Below are 9,494 nucleotides of genomic sequence, written 5' to 3' on the forward strand. Positions count from 1 at the left end.
CACCCTTTGATTGCCCTAGATGTTTAACCCCTTTCCAGCCAGTGTCATTAGTACAGTGACAGTGCATATTTTTAGCACTGATCACTGTATTAGTGTCACTGGTTCCCACAAAGGGTCAAAAGTGTCAGGCTGTGTCCAATTGTCCGCCGCAATATCGCAGTCCCACTACAAGTAGCTGATCACTGCCATTACTAGTATGGAAAAATAAAATAAATACTCCATAAATAGTTCCCACAGTTTGTATACGCTATAACATTTGCATAAACCAATCAATATTCGCTTTTTGGGACTTTTTTTTTACAAAACCATGTATCAGAATACATATTGGCCTACATTTATGCAGACTTTTTAATTTTATTATGGATGTGTTTTATAGCAGTAAGTAAAAAAAAAATATTGTTTTTTTTTTTCAAAATTGTCAGTCTTTTTTTGTTTATAGCGCAAAAAAAAAAAAAAAATGCAGTGGTGATCAAACTCCACCAAAAGAAAGCTCTGTTTGCGGGGAAAAAAGGGCATAAATTTTATTTGGGTACAGTGTCGCACAGCCGCGCAATTGTCAGTTAAAGTAACGTATCGTAGTGCCGTATCGCAAAAAATGACCTGGTCTTGGAGGGGGGTAAATGGTTATACTGGCCATACATGGATCGAAATTTGGCCAGTTAGCAGGAATTGGCCGAATTTTGATCCAAGCCACTGTGGTTGCAAAGAAGTTGATCTACCTCTTTAACCACCCTGTTGGAAAATTTCTACATGATCCACGCTGCAGGCTATAGATTGCAGCTCTGATCAGTGTATTCTGGCAGCATGGAAGTCTCTTCACTGCCAGAATACAAAGACACAGTAGATGATTCCCCATCCACCTTGAATGTGTGGATGGTGGAATTGGGTCAGTTTTTTTCTTTCAACCTGCTGGGTAAACAAAAAATACAGACTCATCTATGGCCAGATTAAAGTATAACTAAAAGCAAAACTTTTTTTGGATAGAGTGGAGAGGAATTAAAACGCTTTCCAGCTTTTATTACTGTCTGTGCCCCCGTTAGGGAGATTCACCCTCTCTATTTGTCCTATTTACTATTATCATTAAAAGTGAAAGTAAAAGAAAATCCCAAATTTTGGGCTGTCCCCAGAAAAGTAATAGATGGGGACACTAGTTCTGGTGACATGTGGGTTCCCAAGGGATTGCCTTGCTTTGCAGGGATTTCCTCTCACTTCCTGTTTAGCTAATGGATTGAAAACTGGCTACAAGGGCGTGTTCAGAGGGTGGTGATAAATGGGGAGTACTCAGAATGGTCAGGGGTGGGTAGTGGGGTCCCCCAGGGGTCTGTGCTGGGACCAATCCTATTTAATTTGTTCATAAACGACCTGGAGGATGGGATAAACAGTTCAATCTCTGTATTTGCAGACGATACTAAGCTAAGCAGGGCAATAACTTCTCCGCAGGATGTGGAAATCTTGCAAAAAGACCTGAACAAATTAATGGGGTGGGCGACTACATGGCAAATGAGGTTCAATGTAGAAAAATGTAAAATAATGCATTTGGGTGGCAAAAATATGAATGCAATCTATACACTGGGGGGAGAACCTCTGGGGGAATCTAGGATGGAAAAGGACTTGGGGGTCCTAGTGGATGATAGGCTCAGCAATGGCATGCAATGCCAAGCTGCTGCTAATAAAGCAAACAGAATATTGGCATGCATTAAAAGGGGGATCAACTGCAGAGATAAAACGATAATTCTCCCGCTCTACAAGACTCTGGTCCGGCCGCACCTGGAGTATGCTGTCCAGTTCTGGGCACCAGTCCTCAGGAGGGACGTACTGGAAATGGAGCGAGTACAAAGAAGGGCAACAAAGCTAATAAAGGGTCTGGAGGATCTTAGTTATGAGGAAAGGTTGCGAGCACTGAACTTATTCTCTCTGGAGAAGAGACGCTTGAGAGGGGATATGATTTCAATTTACAAATACTGTACTGGTGACCCCACAATAGGGATAAAACTTTTTCGCAGAAGAGAGTTTAATAAGACTCGTGGCCACTCATTACAATTAGAAGAAAAGAGGTTTAACCTTAAACTACGTAGAGGGTTCTTTACTGTAAGAGCGGCAAGGATGTGGAATTCCCTTCCACAGGCGGTGGTCTCAGCGGGGAGCATTGATAGCTTCAAGAAACTATTAGATAATCACCTGAATGACCGCAATATACAGGGATATGTAATGTAATACTGACACATAATCACACATAGGTTGGACTTGATAGACTTGTGTCTTTTTTCAACCTCACCTACTATGTAAGTGAAGGGAAATCTCCACAACGGGAAACAGATGGTGAAAAAAAAAAAAAAATCTGACAAGGGTTATAATCCCCACTTGCTCTATCCAAAATGAAAAAAAAAAAGTTTTGCCTATTGTTCCACTTTAAGATCTGCACCTCTTTAGTGCTGGGGTGCGCTTAATTGAGCGCCCTCGACACTGTCACTGACAATTCAGTCACCTAGCAATGATCAGGAGCCAGTGGGACAGGCTACCAATTACATGACCACTATGATAGCCAATCACAGTGATCACATGATCAATGATGCCCATGCACTTCCCTGAGATGTTTCGGCTTTAAGATCCTTATAAAGGGCTGGGGGGTAGGTGGAAAAGCTATTGCAGCTGTGAGCTTGCTTACATGCCATTGCTGCCACACACTTATGCCCCGTACACACGGTCGGATTTTCCGATGGAAAATGTGTGATAGGACCTTGTGTAGGCTCCATCACACATTTTCTATCGGATTTTCCGACACACAAAGTTTGAGAGCAAGCTATAAAATTTTCCGGCAACAAAATCCGTTGTCGGAAATTCCGATCGTGTGTACACAAATCCGACGGACAAAGTGCCACGCATGCTCAGAATAAATAAAGAGATGAAAGCTATTGGCCACTGCCCCGTTTATAGTTCCGACGTACGTGTTTTACGTCACCGCGTTTAGAACGATCAGATTTTCCGACAACTTTGTGTGACCGTGTGTATGCAAGACAAGTTTGAGCCAACATCCGTCGGAAAAAATCCTAGGATTTTGTTGTTGGAATGTCCGAACAAAGTCCGACCGTGTGTACGGGGCATTAGAAATACTTGCATAAAACAAACATGCAGATGCAGATCAAAGTCACAACTTCTAAACCTAATTTATTTAGAAAAGTACTGAAGCCATCAGATCATTTTTATGAGAGCATCCATACTTCCTTGCTGTAGGTTTTCTTTGAAATAAGTTGCATGTCCCCGTTTTATTTGCAGCTCATTTCTGACTCTGATATAATATGCAGAAAGCTAAGATGGCTGATTCACAAAGTAAATTTCCTCTGCTATAAAAAGAATTATGTACGATTCTGGATCCAGCAGAAGAATACACTGCCAGACTCCCCGTTAAGAAAAATATCAAATTACCAGTTACATTTCACACATTTCAATTATTTTACGAAGTGTAAAACATCTTTTAATAGATTTATTAGTAAGAGGTACTCAAGCCAATTAAAAAAAAAAAAAAAAGTTTTGGCGAGCATTCCCCATAACAGATTATTTTAAGAAGCTCATAAAGTTTTCTAGGGAAGGACAAGGACAAGGACACAGAATGTCTATGCCGAGTATTATAACTGAGGCTGGGACAAGCAGAAGGTAAGATGACAGTTGGCAATTGCATATGGCTGTACGCTGGGAGCAAAAATCATTGGCCTAATTAAAGGTGCACAGGCAGATCACAAATAATAAATGATAAATACGAGCAGTGGACACACCTCACCGTCCTGGCACCTCTGTTTTCTATTACAGCATTGACAGCTCTCCAGCTCTTTACAGAATGTTTGTGTGACCACTGAGATGGATCAGAGTTGTATGGATCGGTTGTATTTGATGCAAACATGTTGGCACAGGCTATTCAATGTTAAATCCCTGGTATATCAGCACCAGTGCTTTTTTTCTCATTGATATAATAGAGTGTAGTTGTTTGGCTTAAATTGTAGCACTTAAAGGCAAAGTTTAATATAAAAAAAAAAATTTCAGCACAAGGGACAGTACTTACATTAAATGAGTAGAGCCCCTTGTGCTGGTGCTTTCTTAGTTGAAATCTTCCATCTTTGGCCTCCCCCATACCCAGTGGCGGCTGCTACATAAGGGGCGCAGGGGCGCCACCCCCCCATCCATGCGTCCGCCCCGTTGATCTCAATACAGGGTGCCGGACGCATGGATTCCAATGGCGGGGGTGTGTTTTTTTGAAGAACGTGATTAGAACCAGAGGCTCTAATAGGCTTCAAAACAGGGTGGGCTCGGGGCGCAGAGCATTGCGCCCTGATCCCACCCAGTTGTTTGCACTAGTGAATGAATAATGGTTATTCTTCCTCATTCTCCTCCCGGCCAATCAGGAAGCCCCTATTGGCCAGGGAGTCTTAGGACACACTTCCAGTTTCTATTTGGCCGGAAGGAGAATGTCTCCTGTGTGTTTGCCGAAGCGGCCTGGGGTCTTCCTTCTCCATGCCTCCATAAGGAAAGGCAGCCTCCATCTCCCGCGGGGGGTGGGTGGGGATTGATAGCCGTGGACTGTGTCTCCCGCATGGGGGGGTGGATGACCCGCCGTCCGTCTTCCACGGGGAGGGGGAGTGTTGGTTGTGCCGCCTCCCAAAAATAGTGAGCACCAGCCGCCACTGCCCATACCCCCACAGCGAAAATCTTCCAGTGCTGTGGGGGTTAATACAAGCTACCTGTCACAGGCACTCATTAAGAGTGTCAGCTAGACCCTCCTTTCCACCCTCCCTTCTCCATTCATAGTGTGAAGGAATGTGATGTAGATAATAATAATCTGAAAATGTCTATTTTCTTATGTGCATACATATTTTTCTCCTTACTCATTATATAAGTATACAGATTAGCTCTGTTCCTATATTTTTCTCAAAATGGAGGGTACCCCCTACATCCCACACATCAGAAGAACCCGGAACTGAAGATAAAACCAAGGACAGCCAAACCTCGTTATGAAGATTCTCCATCTTCTTTTCTATCTTAACCAATGAGATGTACCTATTAGACTAACATAGCAATGACGTATTTTTGTGTATAAAACATTAGCACCGCCTTGAATAAATTAGAAGTGTAAAAAGTAACGGTGCTGAGCGTGTCTCAGAGTGTTTACTTTTATATGCATGCATAGCCACACTTTCCAATTAGAGACAGCAGCAGATAACCTTGGGCTCGATTGGAGCTCTTAATCATTTCCATAACAGATGGTGCCGAAACCCAGGACCTCAGGCTACAGTCGAAGCCATACCGCGATAAGGATTTGAGCGTTAATTGAAAGATAACAGAGGGGGTCTTTGCGCAGCCCTAACAGTACCGGTAAGTTGATTTATATTTTTACCACTGTACGACTTTCTTATCTTTCGGTTGACCGCTGGATTCTGTCGGTATGCTGAGACTGTCTTAGAGGCAGGTATTTCCTCGCCTGAGGTTGTTTTAACGAACCTGCTAATGGGTTTCTGCTGTCTGTATTTTTTGTTCACTGTCTGCCATTCTTTGGGCAACAAAACTCAGCAGTCTAAAAGTGCTACATGTGTGTATGTGTGTTCTCATCTCCAGACGAGCTGTCGGCCTCTGAGATGAGGGTTTACCTTTGTAGCAAACGGTTATAGGATGGGTTACTCAAGGGTTTGACGGACCTTTGAGGGAAATCTCAGCTGCTGGAGCCCCCAGCAGTCTGAAAGTGTTACAGAAGTCTCACCCCAAGATGAGCTGTCGGCCTCTGGCTGGAGAGGTGTAACAGGTGTCTATAAACGGGTTAATTTTTGCAGGGTGGTCTGCCCTTGTGGTTATCTTAGCCTGCTGAAATTTTGCAGTTTGAAGAGTGGCAGGTGTAATGTCCTGTCGTGAGTGTATTTGTGGTTTACTGTTTGCTATACACGAGAGGGGTTGGGGTGGGTACTGGTTAAGGTCGGAGGGGGGGCTACCCGGGGGATCTGTTGGGTCGCGGCCGTAGCTCCCCATTACCCCTGATGTGTTTGTTCTTGTTCTGAGATTAACATTATAGGGTTATAGCAGACAGTAGCAGCTAGGAGCGCAGCCTTATGTGCCCCCACCCAAGGAATTCGTTGATAAGGAGCAGTGAGAAAGAATATTAACCCCTTGGTTGTACGTATTCTCCTCTCAACAGAAACAGAGAGAGAAAAGAATGTGATATTGTGAAGAGGAGATAAGATGTTGAAATAGTTAACAAAGTTGAAAGAAGTGGCGAAAGTTATGTTGCTAAAGAAACAGGGAGAAAAATCCTGTGTGATAAAGAAAATTGGATAAAGGAAGTTAAGAAAGATGGCGATTGTATTATGCATGTGTATCACAGAGTTGATGATACAGTATGTGAAATTACCACGCTATGTTGGAATTTGAAACAAAAGGAGGGGAGGGACAGCACTGCCCTCCGTCTAACAACCACTCCTTTCTCACCACCCAAGCACAACCCACTGTGACAACTCAGCCCGGCGGCCATCTTAGTGCACCCATGCCTTCACTTTCTACCCAGCCCAGTGCACTTCCTGCCGGCGGCCATCTTGGTACACCCAGTAAGCTTAAACAGCCTGTACCCAGCCCTCCCTGTTTTAAACCAGGATGGTTCATACCACACACCTGTCTTCCCCAATACGGGAGCATCACATTCCCAGGCCGGATATATTAATGATGAAGTAGCATCTGAGTGGGAAGCCCAACAGCAGGCAGCAAGGCCACCCACTGATTTAACCCCCAATCCGGCTCCGGACTCACAGTTCCGAGAGGATCTCAAACACATGCTGGCAACCGTAAGGAACAGTGCTTCTTGCCAGCCCCCGCCCCAACAACAGTCTCGGTTACCAGAAGGGGCACCAGTGATGTATGTCGCTTTTACTCCATCACAAGCAGCGGCCTTAGTGACAAGTCTGCCTGACCCAGAGAAGCAGCCAATTCCCTTCTACCACAGGATAGTGCAGATACAAGAAACTTACTCAGCTGCCTGGAGAGACTTGATCAGCCTATGCCAAATCAAAGCAGGACATGTCTTTTGGCCAGTCATGCAGACAGCCTTCAATGATGCCAGCCTGACAAGTGCCACTTCCTACATCTCAGGCGTGGAGTTCTGTGCACAACTCCACGACTGGGCAAAGGAGAAGTTGACGGATCAGACCACCACAATCCAAGATATTACCCAAGATAAAGGGGAGTCTGTGAAGAAGTATCATGCTAGACTCATAAAGGCATACACACACATGTTATCAACTGCTTTTGTTTCAGGGCTCAGAGAGGATATCAGAAAAGGCCTTATGGTCCCCGCCCTGAATACCATTCAATGAAAATGTCTGATTTATTGTTGGTGACCAGAGGTATAGAAAAACAAAAAGGTAAAAAACCAACGCCCCTCATGGTAACCCATGACGAAGATCCCGCCTACACTAGTCCACCACCACTGCCTAATACCAGGGAAAGGATCACCTGTTACAACTGTGGGAAATGGGGTCACTTTAGAAAAGATCGCAGAGCCCCAAGATGTCCCAGACGAAAAACCTACCACTTTCCTCATTGACAGGGGTGCAGCCAAAAGTGTGTTGAGGGCGGTTGAACCTGCCTGATAATTCTTTCCTTTCCACTATTGATGTTTCCTGCGTGGGAATGGATGGGGTGCCTCGCTCCAGTCCACTTCCTGATTTGCTTGCCAGATTTGTGGTGTCCTCTACATGTCCCTTGAATCTACTAGGAGCTGATGTGTTGTCCAGACTACAGGCCTCAATCAGGACACGCCTGAAGGGGGGATGAAGTTACATACTCCCCTGTGCTCTGCTTTGTGTTTTTTGCCTCTCCTGATGACACTTAATGAAGCAAAAACTTCAAGCTCAATACTGCAGGAAGTACTTGACAGAATCCCTGCGTGCCTATGGTCCACAGGACCGGAAGACAACGGTCACTTAAAGGTGCCACCAGTTTCAGTCCAGCTAAAAGAGGGCGCATCATTGCCCTGGAAACCACAATAACCCCAAGAAGAGAACCCCTTAAAGGAGAACCAGGTACCTGCGGTGGATGCCTTTGACTGCAAAGTACCTCACAGAGGTGGACCTTACAAACGCTTTCCTCAGTGTCCACCCTCACCCCTCCTGATGGTACCTTTTTGCATTCATCCACGGAAAGAAACGGCAACATACCTAAACAGTTGTTCCACAAGGGGCACAGAACTTTCCAAGCCAGTTTGCAAAAGTTATGGCTATCATCCTTGACACATGACAAGAGGAACACACGGAAGTGATTCTCTTCCAACATGTTGATGACCTTCTCCTTTGTGCAGCTGACTTACCCCCTGTTGAAATCACCTCAGAAAGCCTGTTGTGCTATCTTGCCAACCAGGGCTGCAGAGCCTCAAAGCCCAAATTGCAGTGGTGCTCAACACGGTACCTGCGGTGGATGCCTTTGACTGCAAAGTACCTCACAGAGGTGGACCTTACAAACGCTTTCTTCAGTGTCCACCCTCACCCCTCCTGATCGTACCTTTTTGCATTCATCCACGGAAAGAAACGGCAACATACCTAAACAGTTGTTCCACAAGGGGCACAGAACTTTCCAAGCCAGTTTGCAAAAGTTATGGCTATCATCCTTGACACATGACAAGAGGAACACACGGAAGTGATTCTCTTCCAACATGTTGATGACCTTCTCCTTTGTGCAGCTGACTTACCCCCTGTTGAAGTCACCTCAGAAAGCCTGTTGTGCTATCTTGCCAACCAGGGCTGCAGAGCCTCAAAGCCCAAATTGCAGTGGTGCTCAACACCCGTCATTTTCCTTGGACTAATTTCCTAGTGCAGAGCATGGATTCCAGAAGCTTTCCTACTGATGCTCTGCAATCAGACCCTTTCAGATGTCTCCTGAAGAAATATCTAAGTTTGAGGCCCTCAAGTGTGCGCCATCCCCAGCGCTAGGGCTTCCAGACTACGACAAAACGCTCAAGCTCTTTGTATCCAAACGTCTGGGACATGCTGCAGGTGTACTCACCCAATCACACGGCATCAGCCTACGCCCCATAGGATATTATTCCTGTTGGCTGGATGCGGTAGCAAGAGGAGGCCTATTGTGTCTGCAAGCTGGCTTTGCTGCACAAACCTTGCTTGACAAAACTTTGAACTTGGTCCTCGGACACTGCCTCGTTCTGCTTGCTCCCCATGACGTTGTTGCCATATTCAACCAAGATCCAGCCGAAACATTTGTCCACTACCAGACACTTGAGACTCCTGTGTTCCCTCCTACTGGACAGCATTACTCTATTAAGTTGTCAAACACTGAACCCTACCACCCTTCTTCCACTTCTCGAGGGGGGGAAAGGAGGAGGAGGAGTAGAGTCTTGACTTGTCACCCCATGACCACACAGGACACGCGGTCACCACTGAAAACACTGTTCTACAAGCTGAAGCCTTACCACCGGTGATGTCTGCACAGGAGGCAGAGCTGTAAGCACTTACTACAGC

This window comes from Aquarana catesbeiana, linkage group LG04 (assembly GCF_042186555.1).
Source record: "Aquarana catesbeiana isolate 2022-GZ linkage group LG04, ASM4218655v1, whole genome shotgun sequence".
In the NCBI taxonomy this organism is placed as follows: Eukaryota; Metazoa; Chordata; class Amphibia; order Anura; family Ranidae; genus Aquarana; species Aquarana catesbeiana.